The sequence below is a fragment of the Miscanthus floridulus genome, chromosome 12 (assembly GCF_019320115.1).
Source record: "Miscanthus floridulus cultivar M001 chromosome 12, ASM1932011v1, whole genome shotgun sequence".
Classification (NCBI taxonomy): Eukaryota; Viridiplantae; Streptophyta; class Magnoliopsida; order Poales; family Poaceae; genus Miscanthus; species Miscanthus floridulus.
In genome coordinates this window covers 14,092,023-14,118,792 of record NC_089591.1, presented here as the reverse complement: position 1 = coordinate 14,118,792, position 26,770 = coordinate 14,092,023, and the positions used below count along the sequence as shown (strand labels likewise).

The 26,770-nt window shown below is 45.2% G+C and overlaps 1 pseudogene; it reads right to left on the bottom strand.

Annotated features, from left to right (window-relative positions):
* Positions 1 to 757: 757 nt before the first annotated feature.
* On the bottom strand, positions 758 to 18,365 carry LOC136495571 (terpene synthase 10-like; annotated as a pseudogene).
* Between the last annotated feature and the right edge of the window lie 8,405 nt (positions 18,366 to 26,770).

The following is a 26,770-nucleotide window of genomic DNA, read 5'->3' as shown; positions in this document are numbered from 1 at the left end:
AGGGGCGGCTTGGAAACCGCCCCTACAAATCAATGATTTGTAGACACGGTTGCTTAGGACTGGCTATGGAAACCAACCCTACAAATCCTTATGGTAGTAGTGCTCGCCTAGCTCGATGAACCATGACAGGATGTCGTGCTTCGTCTGCTCATTTAATTTACCCTAACATATATAATAAGTGGTCATGCACACACAATATTTTATCTCCATCCCAACAAAGATGATCAAGACGAAATGACTACCTTATCCTGTTTGCTGCTGGCCAGACCTCGACGATCTCAGCTTTCCTCCGGTGGATCACGATGTAGGTGAACTCGTCCATGAGCTTGATGCTCTGTGCTAGGAGGGCGTCTAATCCAATCAGGAAGCACCTCTTCAGGCACCACAACGGGTCGATGAACCGCAGCATGATGATTATGTTGGTGGCATCAAATGCCTGGAAGTAGCTGTTCTCAGGAGATCGTGGAGGAACGAGGCAAGTGCGGACACAATCAACACTTTCAACACCTTAATGTGCACGTATGATCTTGTAAAATTCATTGATAATTCATTTTAACTCCAAAATTGCTGGACGTAGGGCGTGAGTCGATAAAACTTTAATGTCATGACTATTTGGCCAACGGAACCCATATATTGACATTCTAATTAATTGTCATGGTAACGAGCCCACCACATATTTCTTAAAAATATTTTTCAGAACATGGAAATATACTACCAGCAAAATATTCCACTCATATTCTCAAGAAATATGTCTGTTTTAGTGGTTCTTTCTTATATGGACAGAATCCAAGAACAAATCTCTAATTTGCTTCTTCTTTAGATCATTTGGTGTACCAAAACCATCTCCACCTTGATAAACACAATGTGAGATGCGAGCCAAGTTAACACAAGCTTTGTTAAAGGGTGTAGAATATTGACGACTATCAAATGCCTCCTCATTGATTACATTCCATGACTTCAAGATAAGATCTTGCATGGCCTTACGAGAATCATCCTCGTTACCACCATTCTCGGCCATGTGTATAGCTATGAAAGATGGGGCATCTCCTCTCTGCAACTCATCCTAGTATTCCATATGTAGCATATATATATGAGAAAACAACTTTCAAAAGTTTAAGTAACAAGGAGGGGAAAAAACTAAGGTGCTTACTATGTGTATTGCAGAGTCATTACAGAGACGCAAAATTAAAGAAACATGTTGAACTAATCTGTGTGTCGTTCGCATTTGGGATATTGTGTTCATGTTGACAACTGAATCGAGCATTGAGAAGGCATGTAACAGCAACAATGGTGCAGAGGATGACACCCATGCATTCTCCAGATACTTTTGCATGCTTGAACAGTTTCCATGGTGTCATTTTGCCTCCACCAAAAATGCCATGCAGATGTCAGGCACTGTTAAATGAGAATACACTACCCCAGATTTTGACATCACCGGCGGTTCAAAAAAACCCTTCACTGCAGGATTTTGAACTGGCGGTGGCATACCAGCAGTGATCCGGCGGTTCAAAAAACTCCTTCATTACTGGATTTTGAACTAGCGGTGGCATACCGGCAGTGATGTGGGATTGACATCACTACCGGTTCTTATGAACCGACAGTGATGTGGTTTTCAGGAAATCCAAAAAAAAAATTCTGGGAGAGGCCCCACTAGACAGTCACAAGTCACGCGATTTTTCGTGCGAAAAACGCGCTCTTTGCGGCCACCACCACTCGAACCCCTGACCTCTTGCTTCGCATCTTCAGCCCCTAACCACTCCACCTGCAAGCAAGTTGTTTGTGTCCAAATGAGATTTTCGTCCTAGCCATTTTATGTTTATCTGATTTTGAAATGGGTATTTGGGACCTTAAACGAATTCAAATGAAAAAGTTGCCAACTATGAAGTTTTATAACTTTTCGAGATCTACAACTTTCATTTTGATAGTTTCTCCATCCGAGGTCATTTACAAAATTTGAATTTCAAATTTAAAAAATTCAAACGTAGTTTTCCAAGACAAGATGATTTCAAATCATAAAATTGTCAACTACAAAGTTTCATAACTTTTTGAGATCTACAACTTTTTTTTTTGTTGTTTGTCCATCCGAGCTCATTTAAAAAATTCAAATTTCAAATTTTTGGAAATTCAAACGTAATTTTCCTTGATAAGATGAATTCAAATCAAAAAGTTGTCAACTACAAAGTTTCATAACTTTTTGGGATCTACAACTTTCATTTTGGTAGTTTCTCCATCCAAGGTCATTTATAAAATTCAAATTTCGAATTTTAGAAATTCAAGCGTAGTTTTCCTTGACAAGATGATTTTCAATTAAAAAGTTGTCAACTACAGAGTTTCATAACTTTCTGAGATCTACAACTTTTATTTTGGTCATTTGATCATTTATTCGTCCGACATAGCGGTAGTAACATTGTTCACAAATGTTACATATCAATCTTATAGGTTCTTAACATTTATGAACAATGTTACTTCCACTTTATTAGATGAAGAAATGACTAAAATAAAACTTATAGATCTTGATAAGTTCTACAACTTCTATGTTCATGACTTTTTCAGCTGAAATCATTTAGTGTTCCAAAATACCGTTGAAAGTTGCTATTTTTTAAATTCAAAATTCAAATAGATAAAACATAGTCACATGAAAAGATGGATAAAATAATAGCGATAAGAAAACAATAAATTGATAGAGCATGATTTTAGAAATTTTTAGGAAAAAAATCATCAAATTTGAAGTTAGTACGAGGGAGAAAGACTAGTTACAAACTTTAGCCAGATATTAAAAAGAGAAATCAGAGTTGTTCAACAATTTTAAAATTTAATTGGAAACAGTATTTTGAAGTAGTAAATGATTTTAAATGAAAAAGTCAAAGTTGCATAACTTGTCGAGATCTATAACTTTTGTTTTGGGCGTTTCTCTATCTGAGGTCGTTTGAAAAAATTCAAATTTTAAATTTTAGAAATCAAACGTAATTTTTGTTAGATAGATGATTTCAAATGAAAATATTTAGATATCCAAATGATCTTAAATTAAAAAAGTTTGAACTACAAAGTTGTAGATCTCGTCGAGTACTACAACTTTGATATAAAGTTCGTCTTTATCGGACATCATATGAGAAACATATGAATTTTTCTTACAGCATATCACTGTCGGTTCAAGCCACGAACCGACAGTGATGTCCAATTCTAGAGTAGTGATAACTTACCAGTCAAATGATAGAACAATACATTAGTTAATCATAAATAATGGTGGCTTAATTTGAGGGTAGTTCACCGATTGTTGTAGATGATAATGAATACTACAACCATGTTCCTTCAAAGCATGTTCAGCAACTTCATTTGATGTGTGATATATAACAGAATAAAGTGATTTCATGTACTCTGGGAGTGTCTCATTTGGTATTGCATCCCACCTGAATACATTTGAATGCAAAATTAAAGAGTCACCTTCTATGAGATGAGATAAGACCTGGCCAATGATGAGAATCTAATGGTATTTATAGAACTTTATTAAGAAATTGTTTTCTTTGCAAATGTTTACGGTTCTTCTGGGCAATGCAAGAGTTCAGAGTTGTTAATTGAATACATGCTTCTTCTATTTCAAATCTGCTCACATTGCAATTGCATTTGTGAAGAGTACAAGTTCATCTATGGTTCCATACACATCATGTCGGGGACCAATACTAGGGTACCCGAAGAGGAGGAACTAATGGTCATCAACATTGATTCATCCGAGCAGTCAAGAGCGCGACTACAGCTCCAACCGACCCCCAGGTCCACGGGCTCCACCTCGCCCGACCTCTGGGTTGGAGGCTCCATCTCGTCCGACCCTGAGGCCGCGGGCTCCGCCTCACCCGACCTCCAAGGGTCATGGGCTCTATCTTGCCAGACGGGGACCCATATCGCCGCCAGCCACTCCAAGTCCAGGCGCATGGGCCTGGGTCAAAACTCTAACACCAGGGAAGAGACGGGCATGACTCGATGTAACCCGACGCCATGACGGGCCATACCTGAGGATTCACATCAAGAACAGCGTCGGGCGTACTTTACCAAACCCCACTTTACTTTTCTAGTGCGTGAGCATTCATTCGTCCATTCCCATACATCCAAGCATCGCATATGCAATTATTGCATCACAACGCTTCACGTAGCATCATGATGCGGTAGTCGTCTCACTCGATATGAGCGGTGACCAACCGAGGTTCGAAGGCCGGCCCACGAAGGGCTCAAGGCCGCCTCGCATCAAACAGAGCCAGGGAAGAAAACACAGATGAGCCCCAGCGGCCCTTGCTCGACCCGCTCAGAAGCGGATAGGGTCATCTTGACCTTCTTGTTCGATCCTAACCTCGAGCCAAGCCCACAGAATCTCCATCGAGGGCAGGCCTATGGGCCACCTGAGTCAGTCTCTGAAATGACTCAGGCATCTACCGGGAGGCGGGTTAAGGAGCAGTGGAATGCCACATGAGGGCTATGCCGACCCCGTCATAAATGATGGACCCGGATTCCACTCAGACATGCCCGTTAGTGAGCTCACCGAGCGCAACACTCAAGCCATCGAGGCAAGTGTCATTAGCACAACCCCTCCGGTTCCAGAAATCGTGGACGGGGTGATACAAAAAACTCGGCCGACCCCTACTGAGCCCAACGGGGCTCGGGGGCTCGATCCACCCGACCCCAACTCGGGAATCCGACCGACCGAAGTTCGAAGGCTAGCCCACGAAGGGCTTAAGGCCGCCTCGCATCGAATAGAGCCAGGGAAGAAAACGCAGATGAGCCCCAACGGCCCTTGCCCAACCCACTCAAAAGCAGATAGGGTCATCTCAACCTTCTTGTTCGATCCTAACCTTGAGCCATACCCACAAAATCTCTATCAAGGGAAGGCCAGTAGGCCACCTGAGTCGGTCTCTAGAATGACTCGGGCATCTGGTGGGAGGCGGGTTAAGGAGCAGTGGAATGCCACATGAGGTCTATGCCAACCCCATTACGAACGATGGACCCATATTCCACTCTGACATGCCCGTTCGCGAGCTAACCAAGTGCGTCACTCAAGCCATCGAGGCAAGTGATGTTAGCTTAACCCCTCTGGTTGCGGAAACCATGGATGGGGTGACAACCACAAAGATGAGCCGACCCTCGACCGGACCCCCACTATGCGCGGGGGCTCGAGGAAAGTTGGACTCACAAAGAGACTGAATGCGCGATCACAGAACGATGGCTCAGGTCCTAGGGAGGGGGTGCTTATGAAAGCTAAGAATGATGTTTCTAAAACAAAAAACGCTTTCCCCTACCAGTTTTGCTATCGTCTCCTCGATCTTTAGTGAAACCCGACCTTGGCAATGGAAAGTGGTTGGGTCTCACTCAGGGGTTGATAAGGGTATACACATACCCTTTCTTAAACAGTCACCATACCCAACCCTTTTTTATGTTAAAAACCTAGAGGCAAGGTTTTGCGGAAACGAACGCCAAGAAAAACTGGTCGGACCGCAAGAAATCTACGCCCCATCGGCTACGGCACTCTTGCTTACCAGTGTGACCAGAGTTTCCTGCCCACACCTTGAGCTCAATGGTCCTAGCAATAGGAAGGGTCAGAACGCATTAACCCCTTTTTTACACATAAAAAGGGAGAAAGAACAGACTTATTCAAACAAAACAAAAGAACAGACTTGTTCAAACAAAACATAAGGGTCGAAACTTGTCTGCTTATTACAAAAAATGATCATCCGACCTATTTAACTAACTAGCCCCTCTAGGGAAGAACTATGCCTTCTATCCTATCCGCCAAGTCCTGCGAAAGGGGAGCCACCGCCATTTCTATCTCCTCTAGCTTGTGGACTTCATAACCAGGCGCGTAGTCGTGGCTCATCACCTCCAAATCAATGCTATCCCCATAATGAGAATGAGCAATTGCAAATGACTGATTAACCCCAGCATGAAGGTCATTCCTCTCAAGCTGGCACACCCGAGCCATGATCTCAATGGCACGAGCTGCGAGCGAGCTGGTCTCCTCCGACTGCACCACCTCAAGGTCATCGTAGACCACTCCGAGGATGGTGCTCAGGATACCAAGCTCATCACTCTTCACTTAAAGATTTCTCCTTTCCTCGGTGAGATCCACATCTAGCCTGGTAGAAATGCTCTCGGCCACTAGCTTCTGGGTCGTCTCCCTTTCGAGCTCGGCTAGAGGGAGACGACCTTCTGTTGCACGTCATCGCGCTCTTGGAAGGCTTGGTCACGCTCTCAAAAAGCCTAGTCACACTCCTCAAGAGCCATGCCGCATTCTGAGCAGAGCCTCTCCATGGTTTGGATTAGCTCATCCTGCTCCTTGCGCAACAGAGCGACCGCCGTGGCATCCAGGCTCGCCCTTTTCTCTAGGGCCACGAGCTTATCCTTGGCCCCTAGCTTTAGATCCCTTTCTTTCTCAACCTCACCTAGAAGCTCAAGGATCCACTGGTGGGTTTTAGCGTCCTTCTGGAGCAACTCATCCCGCTCCTTCCTGACCTCGGTAGCTTCTTTGTCATCCTTCCACAACCTCACCGACAGGGCCTTGAATGCCTTCTCGGCCTTATTAGCATACTGACGGGCCTCGGCCACCCACGATCGAAGATTGGCCGCCTCCTCGGCGAGGGGAGTTAGCTCGACCACCCTCTACTAGGTGCAATCAGCTGAGCTGTCACCTCCCCACGTAGCCTCACCACCTCGACAAGGCGGTCCTAGGCTTCCTTGTGTTGATCAAGGAACCGAGATTTCCCCTGGCTATGACCTATAAGGGACTATAGGGAGATGATGGTCAGGATACAAAAAGTATATAGAGGAAGAAAAGGGAAAGAAGCAGGACAAAGCAATACCCAGCCAGAGGGAACAACAACATCGCGCAATGTGCCCGTGGCATAGTCTAGGGCCTCGAGCATGGACACGATCCCTACGTCGAGGCTCTCCTACTCCATGCTCTCTGTGGCATCGTCAAGGGTAAAAAGCGTCAACGCCAGATCCTGTGGATCCATCCACTAGAATAAGGGTTCACCCCACATGGGCGAGCCGCTGCCTGCTGACGTCAGGGTCAAGGATGACTCCCCGTCGGCCCCAAGCACCGCTGACCCCCTTGCCATGATGTCCGCACCGGGAAGCCCCGTCCAGTGATGAAAGGGGTCAATGGTGCAAACACGATCCCCTCTCATAGCACCACAACTCCTGAGGACCCCTCAGTCACGTCCCCCTCTATCTAGCCCACTCCAGGCGCCATGGCTTGGTCCCCTGATGGCATGGGTCGTGCTGATGCCTCAGGTGATGTTGTGGTTGCGCATGGCTGTGACCCATCTATCATGGCTGCTGCCACCTCCACCTGCGTCAGCAGGGTCACAACCAGCTGCGTTGTGCCCGCCACGGTTGATGCCATGAGCGCGGTTGGTGGCCCTGTCTACCCCGCCATCGGCAACGGTATCGCGGCCGTCTCTGGCTGCTTTGTGAACTCCGAAGGTGCCCCTTGCCCGCGTTCGCCCGTCCCACCGAGGGCACAGGCACCACTATGGGCAACGCTTGACCGACCAGCGATGCAGTCACACTGGCGCCGCTCCCGCCCGAAAAGGGCGTGACACCAGCTGATGGCCACCACCCCGATTGGAGGGCGATGCTCTTCTTCAGCAGTAGCGCCAAAGGATTCTGCTGCCTACCGACACTATAAAGGATGAAAAACATAAGTCACGATGAAATTCGACTAAAATAGGAAAAAAACAGAGGAATTGATAACTCACCTCAGCGCCATCGCGAGGCAGATGCGTTTGGGGGATGAACCCCCTGACCCTTACTTCGCCTAATCGGAACAAGGCCATTTCAAGCCTGCCCCTGCTCCTAGGTAGAGAGGCTCGCCCCTGGTAGCTCCTATGGCACATTGGCAGAATGCCCCGCTCCCCTTGGCTCTTAGGGCGTGATGGCGGAGCCACCCGCCTCCGCTAACACCTTGGGTGCAACGATAGAGCTGCCTACCTCTGTTGGCTCCTAGGGTAGGCCAATGGTACGACCTACCTCCATTGGCTCCCTAGACATACCCTCCCCTCCATGAAATAGGAAGGGTCCCAACGCCTACAAGGACGAACCGATGCCTATCAATGCATCCTCGTTCTCTAGGTTGTCCCACTCGATATCGTCGGCTACCATTTCTTCTTCCTACAACACCTCATTGTTATCACCATCATCATCATTGTTAGTGTCCTGCCCTCGTTCCCATGCCTACAGCTTCTGTTGCTTATTCCTCTTCTCGTCCTCCTTTGCCTTCCTTAGCCGCTCACCCTCAACGCAATTCACCACCCTCATGACAGAATCCCTCAGCAGCGGCGCTAGGTGATCCATGAGGATGAGGTCCCTCGACTGGTCCTGCCCCTCTCAAAGTTAGTCTCACGGGGTTAGAAAATCAATTGAAGAGAAGGCAAGAGAAAAGGAAACTTACGAAGACAATGCAGCCTGGCTCTGGCCACATCGGAGGATGCTACGGCATCGGGTAGACAAATTTGAGGGCAGCACTCGCATCGTCCCACAAAGGCTCCATCGCCTCCTTGATACATTGTGTGATCGTAGAGTTGGGGAGCGTTCCCTCGGTGAGCGCCGTTCCGTCAAATGACGCCTCAGCCGCCACCGCATATAGCGGGAGCGTGCGTGTCATCAATGACGCCACCCTCCTCGTGTGGTAGGCCCCAATGACGCCTGACCCTTTTAGGATGTTCTCCTTTAGGATAAGGATGGTGGCGATGTGGTCTCAGATCTTCTTCTTGTCCTTCTCTCGGACGCCCCACTTCCTCCACTACTCTAGGGCCTCTTCGATCAGGCACCCGGTGAACTCCGGTAGAGGGGCAGTAGTGTTATTCTTGTGGTAGAACCACTGTGAGTGCCACCCCTTGTTGGACATCGAGAGCCGCATGGACGAGTACTCGCCAACCCGATTGTTCCGAAGTTGGATGCTGGCGCACCCCATCGGCATGTGCAGCTCCTACCTACGGCCCTTCTCCCTATTCTTCTAGAGGTTGATGGTGAAGAAATACCTCCACAAGTCGAAGTGGGGGCTAATCCCCAGGAATCCTTTGCACAGCGGGATGAATGCCGCCATGTGTTGGATCTCGTTGGGATTGAGATGCTACAGCTCAATCTTGTAGAAGTACAGCAGCCCTCGAAGGAATTTGTGGGCGGGGGTCATGAGCCCATGCTCGTCGAAGCGGGCGAACGACACCACATAGCCGTTAGGCGGCGACGGTGAATTCTCGTTGCCAGGTAGCAACCACTCCTCGGCTGAGGTCCGCATGCGGAGAAGACCACGACGGACAAGGCCCTCCATGCATGGGAAGGTGATGTCGAAACGGCACCACGGATCCATTAGAGGTGGGGGTAGATGGATGTGAGCTCAACGGTGGTGGAGATGTAGAGGCAGGAAACCTAAGCGTTGGTGGCAGCGGCGTGGCTGCGGAGGGGCGATAGGTGTGAGGAAACCAACCACCCACCTAAATCTCCGTGCCTACCATGACCTGTCACCACATCTCATCGTGGGGCATGCGCACGCAACCTATGGCCACCCCCTTGAAAAATGCGCCGGACATTTCACCTCCCTGAACGGGCCACAACCTATCACAGGTAAGAGGGATACATAACTGAAAACACTCCTACACCCCATCTAGGCCCAGGAGTTTAAAGGTTGGCCCACCGATAGGTTTGACAACCGCTCCAGGCACCTTTAGACTAAGGGTTGCAAAGGGATGGGCCCGCTAGCGGCCAGTAACCGAGCACACGAGCACCGCGGGCATCCCTGCCCATGTTCGAGTCTCGGCTGGATACGATCCATGGTTTTTCCTTAAAAAAAGGCAGAGAGCCCTTGGGACTGGTCGAACAGACCCAAGAACTATATGGATTGACCGCTGAGAATCTGGAGTCGGTCACCAGCTGAACCGAGCTAGACCCTCGCGAACGGGATGCCGGGGCCCCACTCAGACTAGCCCGTTAACAGCTCACCGAGCACCATGATTTATCCATAGAGGAAAATCATGGCACCACTCAGCCCCTCTATTTTTATTAGAAAAAAAACGCTTGAGGGAAGACGATCACAAAGATGAGCCAACCCTCCACCTAACCCCTACTACGGGCGGGGGCTTGAGGAATGTTGGACTCACAAGGACACCGAACGCACGGTCGCAGAACGATAGACCCCCATAGGGCTCAGAATCAGGAAAGACCTTTTCTGACACACCAAATCTCATGGCTATCCTGCCGAGGGGTCCAATCACGATGAAAGGGAATCGTTGTCCCCAGGACACGTTGTGGGTGACAAAAGAAGGCCAAGGCCCTCAAAGTCCTCCTATTCGGAAAAGCCACCGAAGGAGTATTCTACTCCTCCACAGGCTTGGGGGCTACTATCGGGGACCAATACTAGGGTACCCGAAGAGGAGGAGCTAATGGTCATCAACATTGATTCATCCGAGCAGTCAAGAGCGTGACTGCAGCTCCAACCGACCCCCAGGTGCGTGGGCTCCGCCTCGCCCAAACTCTAGGGGCGGGCTCTACCTCGCCCGACATCTAGGTTAGGGGCCCGTCTCGCCCGACCTCTGGGTCGGGGGCTCCATCTTGTCTGACCCCAAGGCCACGGGCTCCACCTCACTCAACCCCAAGGCCATGGGCTCCGCCTCGCCTGACCCCCAAGGGTCGTGGGCTCTATCTCGCCCGACGGGGACCCATATTGCCACCAACCACTCTAGGTCTAGGCGTATAGGCCTGGGTCAAAACTCTGACACCAGGGAAGAGACGGGCATGACTCGATGTAACCCGAGGCCATGACGGGCCATACTTGAGGATTCACATCAAGAACAACGTCGGACATACTAGTGTTGTTCTGCCTAACCCTCGTACGAACGCTGACAGGCGCGTCAGTTCACCACGACGTCCACCGAGACGGGATGGAACGCCATGACTAGTAGATGACGCCTACGCATGGCACTAGTGACGGACAGGGCCGCGACGTGGAGCCGTCCATGTTGATATCTACAGGATTGGTAGGACCCGCATGAAGGAGAAGAAGGACCCAGTGATCCCGCAAGCCTTCCTCTCTTTAGTTCTTCTCCTTTTCCTCTGCTATAACCCATGCTTTCTCTTGGCCTATAAAAGGGAAAGCAGGGCGCCCCATGAAGGGGACCCGATCGATCCAGATTCGCACAAGACCGAACCACAAGATAAAAACACAAGAGCACGATACGAGCACATGACTGAGCAGCGATCGAGCTCTCAGTACCCATTCATTCCTTTCACCAGAGACTTGCGATCCTCTCCCTCTCTCGCCTGTTTATAACCCCTACTACAAACTTTTAGTGCTAGTAACACGAGCAGTAGCGACGAACTGGACGTAGGGACTTTCTGCCCGAACCAGTATAAACCTCGTGTCCTCTAAGCACATCATCCGAGCCAGATGTGCAAATACAAATTTGTTCGTCGGTGGTCCGAACACCGACACATCATAAACATCATCCAAGTAAACAATTAGATTGGAAACTTTAGCAAGCATCTGATGACATGGTCCAAGCTTCGGATCCCAAACAATTCCATTTGCATTATGGAAGCACTCCATCAGACGATCCCTTGCAAATGGCAGCTTTTCACCAAGCCAATGTTCCTCCACCACCTAAGAGTGTTGAAAAACATTTTTTCTTTTAGGCTGCAAATTAAACAATGCATGTGGCAGGAAGTAAAGTTTATAAGTTTGCTTCAAGCTTACCATGTTACCGCTGCAAGATCTTTCTGATGCCCATCTTGAACCTGTTGAAGTCTAGTTTAGCAAACTGGAGGAGCAATGGGCACATGTAAATGTCTCTAGCATAGTAATCCATGAACCACCTTGTTTCTAGGCCCTGTTCGCTTTGCTGAAAAGTCATGGCTGAAAGTATTGTTCGCTGATTTGTTGTGAGAGAAAAATATTATTCGTTTGCTAAAATAGTACGGCTCATAAGACAAGCGAACAGGGCCTAGTCTTGGAGCTCTCTAGTGCAGTGGAAGTTCTAAAGCATGCGCCACACTCTCCCTGAAGTGTGGCAGCATGGACGGCATAAGTTCTTTAATTGCTTTAGCTGAATATGTCCTTGCTATATCCAATATTTCTTCATCTCCAAATGCTAGATATGAGGCCCTCATGTAGCAAAAGAAGTGTGTTTGCATCCTCCTGTCTTGGTGTCTTGGTGATCCAGTTAATTTTGGTAGCCCGATGGCCCTGCAACAATAAAATTGTAGCCATTAGTTTTTTGTTAACCAAAAAGATATCCAGTTATGTATTTGCATTGTAGAATTGTAACGCTTATGTCTCAAAATAACATTATATTTTTCTATTGTGTGACCAATTATTTCAATATTGCAATAAATTAGTTGATTATTGAATGACAAAAATGAAACATTGATTCGAACACTTCAGATTCTAGGAAATCTTTGATGTTTTAGTTAATAAATTTCGTGAATGATGTCAAGCATGTCAATACCATTCGATACATATCACGACGTCTGAACATATGTCTGCATCTACATGTGACAAAAATTCATTACTTTGACAAAATCTTGGTAATATATACCTAGGGTTGTTGGGAATCCATTTTCCCTGAGTATCCTGAATTTTAAGGCTGTGAAAGCAATGTTGTCATATGTATGTTGATCTTTAGCACTCTCATTGGAGATGGAGTACAGGATGTTACTAATCTCATCCTGAAAGTGGTAAGAGATACCAAGTCGTTGCATTACATCAATGGTCTGAAGTTTAGAAGATGGTTCTGCTTTCTCGAGCAACATATCTCTTATGTTGGTCTTCAGCTTATAATAACTAGAAGGACAAACCCTGCACCATAACGTATAAGCCATTATTAATGGAATAATATGAAAATAAAACTACTTGATGCAAATATGTTATAAGAAATACTCCAACGATGTTAACATATAAAGTCTATTGGGGGAATGACTCAAAATGCATTGGCTTTGCTACGGTACTCTCATTACCTACTACGAGGTAATAGCTTAAACAAATCATAGCCGCTGATTTTTAGAGATTTATGAAGTAATTAAATAACTAAAATAATAAGGAAGTAGCATCTCTAGTGAATCGTGTTGAGCCTACCTGACGATCATGACGAAGTGTAATATCGGCTTGTAGTACAAAAAACACATAAGAGATAAAAAAAGGTCTTCCTCAGTTGCAAGCAATCCTACGTACATGTAAGGATGATGTACATTCTAAACTACTTACTTCTGCAATCATGTTAATTAATTAATTATCTAAGCTAAATCTAATGAAAGGTTTGAGTAGTCCAATGAACTAAGTGTAGATGAGCTAGTTAGATTTCTAGTGGTGGAATTTGCGCACTTGAATTTATGTTCTCCACTAAACATGGGCTCGTTTTCTTTTCCTATGCTTATTTCAAAATTTAGTGGCTCTACTCTTTTAGTGATAGACGGACATGTCTGTCAACAACTAGACACATGTGGTAATAATTTCATCAATTTCAAGAGAGTGGCAGGCTGCATGGCCGTGATAGTGAGGCAACTCTAGCGGTTTTGTCAATCTCAATATCTATCGGTTCAGTTTTTTTAATATGCTCATTCGGGTATGAGGCGTACATTCATACACTACTGGAATGGAATCTCGTTTTTTCTGTGTGTGCGAAAACACACAGAAAAATACGAACACCGTCAGAAAAAAAAATACACGTAGAAATATAATGACAGAAAAATCAAATTTTTTCTGTGGGTTCACCATCAGAAACAATTTTTCTGTGGGTCTCTAACATACAGAAAAATTGTGTTCGCCCACATTAAAACTAATTTTTCTATGTGTTAATCCACACAGAAAAAAGAAATAAACGCATAGAAAAACACATATTTTTTTCTGTCAGTCTAGGTGAACTCATAGAAAAATTCATTTCGTCCAGATTAGAAATAATATTTCTATGTAGCCAGCCTCACAGGAAAAAAGAGTTAAACACACAAAAAAAATTATTTTACAACAGTAGCAACAGCATATTAAAATATATGTTTTCCATACAGTAATTTATGTGCATGACCAACAAGGTTTCATTCAAATAATACACAAATCAGTAGTTCATCATGAATGGAGTCAACACTTATGTCAAAAATAGAATCAGTCTGATCTATCAGCACATATATCATATATATACAGATATGATATCGGGTCATCTCCATGTTCAACATGAATACTCTAGAACCCTGTATCATAGCAGCTGTTTGTTCTATTGGGGTAATCATTAGCAGACTAGAACTAGATCATGTGCCATTTGCGACAACGGCACCATCAAATCGTTGCCTAAGTTGAATGGCATGTTCAGCCTCTGCTCGAGCAACCTGTTATGGCAATCAGATAAGGGATTACCAATAATGTCATAAGACAACTAAAAGATTATTACAACATAAATAAATTTCAGAAAAAAAAGAAAGGAGCTAATTGAGAAGCAGCGACTGGAATCAAGACATGCATGTCGACATCACCCAAGGCACAAAACAGAGAAATGCAAAGGCCAGACTAGAAGGATGTGAAGACCACTCTGAAAGGTGATCAAACATCTCAAGTTTGCTATGGAAGCAGTCTATGTGGGCTTTTTCAATATAACAGGCTTAATTTCAAGGTGCTAAGAAAGAACTCTAGGTGGGTTTTTTCAACATAACAGACTTAAGTCGTAATCAATAAATAAATAGTTCAAGTGAGCAGTGGAATTAATAATTAGTTTTAAGTGAACATGGGTTTGTCCAGGTAGGAATCAGAACTGGCAAGAGGCATACTTGTGCCATAAAGGTGCTAGATGGCTCAGACAACACACATGCTCATGGCTTACTAGTGCAGGTGCCATTTATGAAAACAAGAATTCAGTTGGGAATGAACGGATTAGGTCTCTCTACTTGAAGTTCTACACATATCCTCTAATAGTACCCACTTTCATCGCTGTGAACGAACATGATTGCAAGGAACAATAACAGATGAAAAGCCATCATGCAATAGGGCATAAAGAATAGTTCTTACTTGCAACTGGCTGCGAAGAATTTCTGACTTTGACTCCTGTTATAGAAATAGGAAAGACAATTTCGAAAAGCATGAGTCATATGTAACTGAGATGGAACATTTGGAAGATAATGAAAGTGTGCATAAGACCTGTTCAATGAGAGCTTCTTTTAATTGATTTATTAGCGATATTTAGGGGATTTCATGCTAGCTGTTTTATCTCAAAAGTTATCAACATGTTGCTAAAAAACATTTAAGCTCTTGTTCTGATTCGAGACACATGTTTTGTGCTGTAAACACAAGCAACCTTAATACACTTTGAGAAAGCATAGAACACAGATTAGAACTTAGGTCAAAACCAAAATGTCACTGTGATACAGGAGGTAGTATTTGCTAAGTTTACCTGATGCACATACAAGGTTACAAGATGTCCTTCCTGTCAAAATGCTTTACACTACTAGCCTACTAGTAAGAAAAGATCAAGGAAAAAAGAAAGAAAAATATTGGTAACATAACATAAATTCAAATCAATAGGAGGCTGCTGATGTGATTTCCCCAGATTCTTAGAAGGGCTGCTGATGTGATTTCCCCATATTCAAATCAAGGAAAAAAGAAAGAAAAACATTGCTAACATAACAAGGCATCCATGCATGCAAAAGTTTTAAAAGTAGCATAACCAAGATAGCATTCTAAATGTATACAACACTTTTATTCTAGAGGTAGCATAATTCAGTTGCCAATTACGCTCCAAGTATTAGTTCTAAAAGTAGTATAATAGGAAAATCAACTGGCATGGTTCATGTAGGCTGGCTGAAATAAACATGCTTTGCTCCTGTTATCATGCTGAGATGACACAAAATCTTACTATATTCAGATACGATTGTAAATGAGACTGCTCAAAAGTAACCTACATTCTGCAGGTTTCTGAGAATCATCATACAGCAGGAAAAAGAAAATAGAGAACCCAAGCAGCAGTATGCACACCTAAATTTCATTCTAGTAACACCGAAATCATTTTAGATGTGCAAATGCAAATTAAACCACAAAGATTTTTTTATATAAACCTAAAGCTGTTTCTATGTGTAAGTAGCTAGCCTTCCAGATTTTTCAATACAACCTTGAGAGACATCTCATCAAGCAATTTACACTGCACTACATTTTACAGTCTCCATGTAGTGCAGATATTTGTGTCAATATAGATATAGCAATGTTGAGAAAAAACAAGGACATATAGAGAAGCTGCAGGTGAAGAAAAATGAGGAATTGACCAAGATTGTAGCATCACTTAAAATTAGTTTGCTATTGAGTGCGCGTGAATCCAATCTATGGGTACAGAAGTGCCAGTTATTAGTAAGAATACAGAACAGCTGTAACTAAGTTGACAAAAAGTGAGATTGTGTCTACAATGGATGCAAGGTAAAATAGATAGGATCAACCATGGATACTAATTTCCTTTGTCTAGAGTCATATATGAAGTAGAAGCAAATGGATAGAACACTACATGCATTCGGAATTCTAGAATAGCACAAATTTGTTACTCAATAGTAGCTATCTGCCAACCAGTCAGAGGAACCACACACGATGCATTACAGCTGAACTGAGAAACCAGGGCAGCTGAACTCCGGTCGGGGAAGAAGAAGGGGGAGGGGAGGGGCGCCGGCGGGGGAGAAGAAGGGGGACGGGAGGGGCGCCGGTGGGGGAGAAGAAGGGGGAGGGGAGGGCCGCCACCACCACCACGCCCCGCCGCCGACCACCACCACCACCACCGCAGCCACCGGCCGGATCCGAGAAAGGGAGGGCCGGATCCAGCCGGGTGAAGAAGGGGGAGGGGAGGGGCACCCGCCAGGGAAGAAGAAGGGGGAGGGGAGGGGCGCCCGTCGGGGAAGAAGAAGGGAGAGCGGAGGGGCACCGGTGGGGGAGAAGAAAGGGGAGGGGAGGGCCGCTGCCACCACCACGCCCCGCCGCCGGCCACCACCACCGCAGCCACCGGTCGGATCCGGGAGAGGGAGGGTCGAATCCGGCCAGGTGAAGAAGGGGGAGGGGAGGGGCAACCGCCGGGGAAGAAGAAGGGGGAGGGGAGGGGCGCCGACGGGGGAGAAGAAGGGGGAGGGGAGGGCCGCCACCACCACCATGCCCCGCCGCCGGCCACCACCACCACCACCGCAGCCACCGGCCGGATCCGGGAGAGGGAGGGCCAGATCCGGCCGGATGAAGAAGGGGGAGGGGAGGGGCACCCGCCGGGGAAGAAGAAGGGGGAGGGGAGGGGTGCCGGCGGGGGAGAAGAAGGGGGAGGGCTCGGATCTGCTCGGTCGGCGGCGGCGACGATGGATCCGGATGTGGCCCCGCCTCATCCTCGTGCCACCGGAGAGGGAGGGAGAGTAGAACCGCCGGAGTTGATGATGATGCACGCGGCCGCCGGCGTGGAGGTGGTGGCGCAGGATCCAGCTGCCTGGGGGCGCGCCCACCATGGATTTAGCCAGATCTGGGGGTGGAGGAGAGGGGCCGCGCCCGCCGCGTCAATTAAGAGGGAGAGGGAGGAGGGGAGGAGTGGCGGCGCTGCTCGGGGAGGGGAGGAGCCCCCGCGCTGAGTCACAGAGGGAGGGGCACGCTGAAAGGAGAGAGTGAGGGAGGGGGCGCGGTCTAGTGCGTGCGTGAGAGGGTGTTTGGGGGCGCGGCGGCCGGCGGGTTAGGGTTAGGATTTTTCTGTGCGTGCACATATTTTTTTCTGTGCGTTTTTAAAGAACCGACAGAATAAATTGCATTTTTCTGTGAGTGTTGATTGTTTCCGTGTGTGTATTGTCACGCAATTTTTCTGTGGGTTTTCGTATTTTTCTGTCGGGATATTTTGGAACCGACAGAAAAAATCGTAATTTTTCTATGCGTACCGAAAAAACGCACAGAAAAATTTAACACCCACAGAACAATTCGAGTTTCCAGTAGTGATATGGATAAAGGTACATAGGTGTGAGTTCTGCATCTATGTCGAAAAAAAGTTTTAAATCATGTCGAGTAAATAAACGTTATAAACCATATGGAATAACACTATGACTTCTTTAGTTTGGTTTATCCAGTAGAGAACCAATAAAAGCAGATAGCTTAGACATCTATAGTAGTTTAATTTGTGAATCACCAGATCATGGTCGCCACCTTTGAGCGACAGAAATGCGTCGTAATCCCAGGAGCTGGGGCTGTAGTTTGCAGAACGTCGCTGCGGTGTAGCATCTGGCGTCTCCGGTGCCGAGGAGCACCACACCTTGCCCTGCCGCGAGCACCGTGTTCCTGCCGACGGCCTCACGTCCAAAGAGAGAGCAGCCGTGGGTAGGCTTGCTTTCGGGCACATTGTATGTGCACTCACAATCTCCATCTTATAGGACTAGTTCTGTATGCATGGGTAATCAGGCTCCTTGCTAGAGGCGTGTATATATAGCACTGATCGAGAGGAAAATGTTGCCAGAACTGTTCAATTCTATGTGACAGATTGTAGAAAACTTGTTGCCATGCGCTGAAGTCAGGCGATGCAAGTGGCGTATCGCAATCCCAGTGTGGCGAATTTTTGCTCCGATGGTGAAGAATTATAATGCAATCAGGGATTTAGCGTGGTCTATGGAAAAACTTGTGATGAACTGATGATCCAGTCAAACACCAAGCTTGACAGCTGTGGAGAGACTAGGTCCCTGATCATCCACGTCGTAGGAGCATCTCGCGACTATTGCAACCGCAGACAAGGACAATGCCTGGCAAAGCAGGGTGGGCATTTCAAAATTTTCGGTTACTTCAGCTGTATTATTACCTCGGATTCTGAAAATTTTGGATTCTGATATTCAGAAACCGAAGAAGCAAATTTAAGCACCCATCTTTGCCTATCTATGTCGTATTACGAAACCCTAATGTGACAGTTGAGCAAGCAATGAATTCTACGTCACCTAATATATTCTTTTACATGGCACTAATAGGAGATAAATTGACCAATATTAGTACACAAACGGTTTTCAATGATGCCCCCTGTTCTTCTCACTAGGGGCACAGAAATGCAGGCCCTAGTGCAGAGTGGATTAGAGACTCATAGCCTAGAATTGCCATTGGAGAACAATTTCTATAGGCGACCTGTCTAATTAAACCACCAGTTGAAATAGTTCTATTTTCGTTGGCAGTTGCTTAAGTCTAAGTCCAGTTTTAATAGATCATGTGTCTGATCATATCTTTTTAATTTTGGTATAACAAAAAAGAAGTGGCACAAAACACCACTAAAATAATGGAGCACAAAAAAAATACTTAGACTCCGTTTTACACAGCTGAGCTTCATTAGTGAAGACTTAGTTTTTTTTTATTTCACTCTAAGAGCAGCTCTATTCTGAAGTTGTTTTGGTACACCGTTTGATAAAACAGCTTATTATGATAGACGAAAAGAATGAAATGACTATAATATTCTTCTTTTTTTCTCCCCTGCCACTTCTATTTCGGTCTTCTTCCTCCTGATCCACACAGCACATCATGCCTAGACCATCGGCTTCCTCGAGCATACGACCAATACGGCTGCCCGCTCTCACCCCAATAACCGTGGTGGCCTGCTCTTGTTCCAGCCGGCACGCACGTCCGTGCCACCCGACAGCAGTGGCACGCGCCCGTGCATTCCTTCCCGATGGCTCCATGTCGGTGTCCTTCCCGTGGGGTAAACCTGGCGTCCACAAACACGTTGGGGGCCACAGGTGCAAGATGAAACTGAAAAAAAATCTACTAATGTTCAGCTTCATCTTATCCCAGTTTTATGTAAGACCAGCTTTTTAGAATTCTCACCAGTAAAACTGGTTTCAAAATATCAGTTTGGCACAAAATAGTTCTAAATAGCTGGTGCAGAAGCTACGCTAAAATGAGACTTTATTGTTGAGAGAAGAAACATAGTTTGGGCGTGTTAGGTTGATCTCCACCAATTTGGCCCAACGGTCAATTAGGCCCTTGACTCGCGCCGTGATCGGGGGCGTCCAGACACTCTCCTGGCTGGTGGCACCCCGTCGCGCAGCGCTATGTAAAGGAGGTGGGGGTTGGGGTTCGAGACACGAGGTTGATCGGAGCCGCCAGTTCCCCACCAAGTCTAACCTAGTCCGATCTAGAGGAAGCGTTGTGAGCGACGGGAAGCTCCACTGGCCTTCACCGCCACCACTGGACCGTGCCACCACTACGATGCTACCTCTACATCGAAACCAGTGGCCACGTCGCTGCGGCGCCATGGCCGTGACTACGCTTGATGACCCAAGTCTTCTATCTAAGCTAAGTATTACACACTGATCTATGCCTAGAAGGTCCAGTAAATTCTATCAATGATACCAGAGCCAGGTTTTCTAGTGTGTAAATCTAGATTGGGGTAGAAAAGTGAAAAGAAAGTAGAAGAAGGGGATTCGTTTTCCAAATCGGATCGAAACCCTAACCCTAGATCACCACCGCCGGCCGTCGTCTCGACGCAGCGCGGGGAGTCACCCCGAGTCACCACGGGCGCGATGAGAAACAGTCTAACCCAACCCTAACACTAGAAGGGGAAAGGATGAAGAAGGGGAGGACCTATCCAAGCTCTTGGGGTATACTAGAACAAGAAAGAGAAGGAGGGGATTCGATCTGGCAATCGGATCGAAACCCTAACTCAACACGAAACCCTAACCCTAGATTGATGGACATAGAAGGGAAGGACCTACCCGGATTCTCGCCGTCGTCGCCACCGCCACGCGCGGGAAGATGCACCAGCCGCCGCCTCGCCGGTATGCGAGAAGATGTCGAGCCACGCTCATCGTCGTGCGCGTGAACCCTGGCCGAGGACACTGTCATAGGACTGCTCGACGGTGGCATGCTCACCCACTAGGGAGTGCGCGCTTTGACGAGGGGACCCGCGGTGGCGTCGCAGTAGGGTTTAAAATGAACCCCACTGCAGCGCGTGTGGGAGTCTAGGGCACCGTCGCCAAAACCGCTTGACGGCGGCGCACTCAGCCTAGGGCGAGAGCACGTGCCAGCGAGGGGACCGGCGGCGGCGCTGCTCCGCTACTCTCTCTTCTCCGGCTACACTGTCGGTGGCTACCAGAGCTGCTACGCTAGCTCAGATCATCTAGACTTCTTTCAGCCCAGGTGGGGTTGTAGAATCCCAGCCCAGGCCTAGGTTGCAGCCTGGGCGCGGGGGAGCGTAGCGCGAGCGGCCGCCGTGGGCCATTTTCGCCTGTTGGGCCGCAGAAAAGCGCTGCAGTGCACTGGGCCTAGCGTGGGCGCGCGGGCGTGATTTCGCCGATGGGCCACATACTATTTTCGCCAAGCCAGGCCGAATGAATGGTAAATGCATAGTTTTGTTTTTATTATTTTCAGAAGCAGTTTTGATGAATTTTATCAAGTTTTGAATCTCTGTCAAAATTTAAACCAATGGGATAATTTTTTCAGAGAGTATATGAGTAAAGTAGAATGCTTCTGAAAAGTAGATAAAGAATTTTTTCATGTTTCCGCTGCAAAATTTAATGTTGATTGTCTTCTAATTAAATTTGAACCAAAGGGAGAATTGAATTTTGAAGAGTAGTTATATGTATTTCAAGTTAATTTATGAGTTTTATGCATTAATTCTATTTTCTGTCCAACGGTGATATAAAATTGATACAGAAGCATCTTGTAAGTTTTATTTTTTTAACCGAGATCACTCGGCTATATGCCAATGGGCCGCAATGCTGGGTATGTGAATGAAAAGGCTTGAGTCAAGTTAGTTTAGGACTATTTTTTGGTTGTTAGTTTACTAATTTTCTGATTAAATTGGAACCAACGAGAATATTTAATTGAAAAATGAATAAATAAGTGAATGTTTTAGTCGTCATGACTAAATTTTCGTTACAGTAAATTGTGTATAGATTTATCCCGCATGGGGAGAAGTTTTGGCATAGTACTTATGCTAGTCAATCCTACATGGTTGGAGAAGTTTTGTGATGATTTACATGTTTTGTATCCCGCATAGCGAGAGAAGTTTAGGTAGCTCATATGCTATCCTAGTATTGACCGTGGCACAATAGAAATGCATCGTCATGGTCAATACTAACCAAAAGGTAAAAAAAGATGCAAATATGACTTGCAAAAGTACTGCTAATGAAAGACCTCGTTGAGTTCTTGAAGTAAAATAAGGAAAGTGTACTCCTAAATGGATCAAGAAATAACTTTATCTACATGACATAATCATGTGTATGAAGTAAGTTATAAGTGTCTCCTCGTTCATAGGTTTTCTGAATAGTTCTCAAAATTATGGCAGTAAAGTTCATATCATATTTTGAGGGGGAGAATATTAAAATCAATTAAGAAAAATACTCTTCATTAAGAGTGAGATAAAAATCAATTAAGAAAGATACTCTTCATTAAGAGTGAGATAAATATTAATTAAAATATATGCGACCGTCAGAGGAGTACAATGGTCACAACAACGATACCCCTAAGCAGAGAAATATCTAAATTCCTAGACCTTTTTAAAGTTCCGATAGGAAGATAGCGTAGTCAGCCTCAAAGATGTTAAGGTGGTACTTAAAGCGTCATATGAGGTTTTAACAGATTAAACCCAAAATAAGAAATTTGAAGATACACTATCTTTACAGAAGATAGGAAGATCTAGGGGAGCATGGTATGTAGAGGTATGTAGAGACCTAAGACTTGAAGAGAAGCGGGACTGCGTGCCCACTTCAGTGATTCAAAAACAATGAATTTCTCAATACCTTTTGATGTTGTATAACTTATACAACACCTATTGTTGGCTCTTTGAAGAAGATGAATAATCCAAACAAGAATCTTGTAATATAGGAGCCTGTAGAATCAATTGCCTTATGGCAATGAAGAGCAACAACAGCCCCATATAAAAGTGTCAGCAGCTGAGGCCCCACAAGGTCTCAAAGAATTATTAAACCAATTTTTTCTGATGACTATGAAGTCTATGTTTGTGAAGAAATTCAAATGAAGAGTGATCCCACCTCATTTGAAAAAGCCATGAGAAGCGTTTACTCATCTAAATGGCAAAAAGCTATGGAAGTTGAAATGAATTCGACGAATACCAACGATGTTTAGGACTTAGAAGAAATTTTTGATGGAGCCAAAACACTAGGCTGTAAAAGGGTCTACAACACAAAATATGACTCCAAAGGGAATGTAGAAAGATATAAAGCACAACTTGTAAGAAAAGGCTTTACGCAAAGAGAATGAATAGATTATAATTAGAGTTTTCTCTCTACTCTCATGTAAGGTTTCTTTTAGAATTAGAATGGTCTTCATGGCTCATTACGATTTAGAGTTACATCAGATGGATGTAAAGACAGCATTCCTCAACGGGGATTTGTATGAAAACGTTTACATGGCATAACCCAAAAGATTTTGTAGTGAAAGAAAAGAATATATGGGATACCGCCCGTAGAAATCCATTTATGGGTTAAAAGTAAGTCTCTAGGTAGTAGTATTTAAAGTTGATGAAAACAATAAAAAAGTTTGGGTTTTTAAAGAAAATGAGATGGACAATAGCGTTTATGTGAAGTTCAAGAATGGAAAATTCATTTTCCACATGCTGTGAATAGATGATATTCTACTCACTAGTAGTGATGTTAATCTGTCATTAGAGAAGAAGAAATTTTGTCCTCAAGTTTCAATGTGAATGATCTTGGTGAAGCGTCATTGGTTCTAGAAATCGAAATTCATCGAGATAGAAGAAAATGGGGTATTAGGACTATCACAAAGGCATACCTAAAAACATTCTAAAGAAATAAAGTATACATGCGAGTAAACCTATGTCTACTCTTATAGTCAAGGGTAATAGATTTGTGAACTTTAAGTGTTCTAGGAACCAATATGAGATCGATCAAATGAAAATGGTTCCATATGCTTTAGCTGTTGGAAGCTTGATGAGTGTACAAGTACAAGTAAGAACTTACACTGACATAGTTTACGTATCCGGAATATTTTGGCAAAAGTCCAATCCAAATATAGATCACTGGAATGGAGTTGAGAATATCTTACAATTTTGCAAAGTATCATAGGCCTCATGTTGAGTAAGAAATAACAAGTACTCTCAAATAGTTGAGGGTACAAATGTTAAGTCTTGGCGAGATGTATAGTAAAATCCACAGTAGTTGCTAACACTCGTAGTTGGAGTAATATTATGGAAAAGCTCCGAATAAACAGTTGTGGTGTCACCAGTGATGCATACCATAGTATAGCTTGACATGAGGCTTAAGAAACAGGCAAAAGGAGGTTAATGGAATATGTACCTGGATTTAACAATGGAAGTCAATAGCAACAACCATTTAATGTAGTTAACTCCTAAGACAATAGGTCAAGTGTGCTGCCAAACACATTGACATTAAGTTATATATTGTAAAAGGAGAAAATCCAGAATCATTTTAAAAGCATTGAGCATATAAGTACCAAGTAAGTACTTATAGATCCGTTTATCAAAGGCTAACCACCTAGTGCGTTCAGAGAACACACAGTCGACATGGATTTACAGGAAAGCCTATGATTTCTGGATGCTAAGGGCCTAGTTGAGAATCTGTTTCAAAACAGAGAGGCACATTGTAGCTGTTTAATCTCGTAGCAACGCACGGGCACGCTACCTAGTTAATATTTATATTTATAGATGTGTGAAGCAATACGCTCCTGCTGGGCTATCACATACCAGACTACGAAAGATTTGTTATTTTATATTCCAGGGCTACGAAAGCGTGATTAGGAAATGAAGATTGAAAGAGATCCATGTGTGGCTGCACTGTCCACACGTTTTAAACATGAGTACAAGAAAACTACTTTTCTTTCTCTTTCGCTCACCATGTTTTTAGCTAAACATGAGTACAAGAAAAGTACTTTTCTTTCTCTTTCGCAAATACTTTTCTTTCTCTTTTGCTTGGTATGTTTTTAGCTTTAAACATGAGTACAAGAAAAATACTTCTCTTTCTCTTTCGCTCCGTATGTGTTTAGCTATCCTCTATACGTACTATGGTGCGAAAGTGGGACTTTGGCACTAGGGTAGCTTGCGCAAATGCATAAGCCTCGGCTCATAGCTCTTCAACCCTCCAAAGCAAATATCAAATGGGACTCCAGGTTCACCATATTCAGCAGGTACAGTGATTCTGACATGCCACCAATGGCAAGAACAGAGGCAGCGTTGTCATTTGGTGTCACAATAGCATCGCCAATCCATTAGCACCCATGCCAGTAGTGCTTTCGGCCATGAGGAAAAGCTGCCGAGTTCTTTGAGCCTCTCCTGTAACAATTGAATCCTGAGTAAATTTTACAAGATCTCACTAGCTATACGACAAAATAAAACACTTTTGCAAATTATACTTTCAGAAACCATTTTTCACAAAACAACATTTTTTCTTGATATATTTCCTAATCTATTTAGAAAAAAATACACTTTCAAGTATACATGTCTAGCTCGCTGTTGTTGGTGCTAGTTCTTTTTTGTGGTAGCAAAGAACAGACTAATATTTATATTTATATTTAGAGCTTTGTTACTGTGCTTGGAAGGAATATTTATTTGGCCAGAAAAAATACTATAAGGAAAATGGACCGTATGCCCATTTACTTTGGATTTTGGTGTATGATGACCAACACAACTAAATTGGACTTATGAATTTACAAGTGTTTATTTTGTAGTCCAATAGGATGCAAACATGACTTGGACGAAGGCAACGAGGTGATCTGATGATCAACACTTCATGCAAGGCATTAGAAGCAAAATGGAAAGCTCAAGAAGTTAAGCAAAGTCCAAGCACGAAGATGGCAACCAAGATGGACGAAGGGGCGCGAAGAAACGAAGTCATCGGAGCGCAACAGGGTGGACCGGACCCTGACTTTAGGGCAACCGGACCCTCAGTTCAGCGTCCGGCCACTAAACCGCAGGGTTTAGTGAGGACTGGACCCTGCGACTTGCGCATCTAGTCATCAACAGCGCGTCCGGTCCGGAGTCAACAGAAGAACTCTAAACGACCCGAAGCGACCGGACCCAGTCCGGAGCGAGCGGCCAGACCCTACCAGAGTCCGGTCAGGAGGCATGACCCACTGTCAGTCTCAGGCGCGCAATTCAACGGTCGGCTTCAATGGTTACTGAGGAGCGACCAGACTCTACCAGGAGAGTCCGGTCCGGACCAAGAGTTGGGTCTGATCGGTGCAGGAAATGCCCCTCCCAAGGACCAACGGCTCTATTCGCTTAGGGCATATAAATACCCCGATGGCTGGCTATTTTAGGTGCGTGAGAGCCCAAGGAATTGTTCTATGAGTTGAGACTCAATCATAGTTGCTCTAGACACCAAAGTGCTTAGCGAAATATTAGATGATTAGTGTAGGTGCTTTGTGAAGTGCTTAGATTAGTTAGACCATCGCTTATGCGTTTGCTCTAGGTTTAGGCCTAGTGTTTAGTGAGGTTTACACACCTCCCATCTCTCAGTGCTTGTGTGCACCATTGTTGTTCTCGGCGGGGCTTGTAGTCTTGTCAGACTACACCAACCATGTTTTTTGTATGGCCGCCACTGTATACCGAAGAGAACAAGGCCCGCGGTGGTTCGGCCGGAAGCTTGACAATGAAGACGGTGAGGAGTGATCTGGGAGAGGCTTGCCGGAAGGTACACCGACCTACTTGTGCGTGGGGAAGGCCCGAGGCTATCCACGCAGTTATCCGACCGGGAGCTTGGCCCTTACGAAAGATTCCTTGCGAGGGGCTCCAACAAGGACTAGGAAAAAGCTTGAGTGCTTCTCGATACCTCAGTAAAAATACCGGAGTCGTCGATGGGA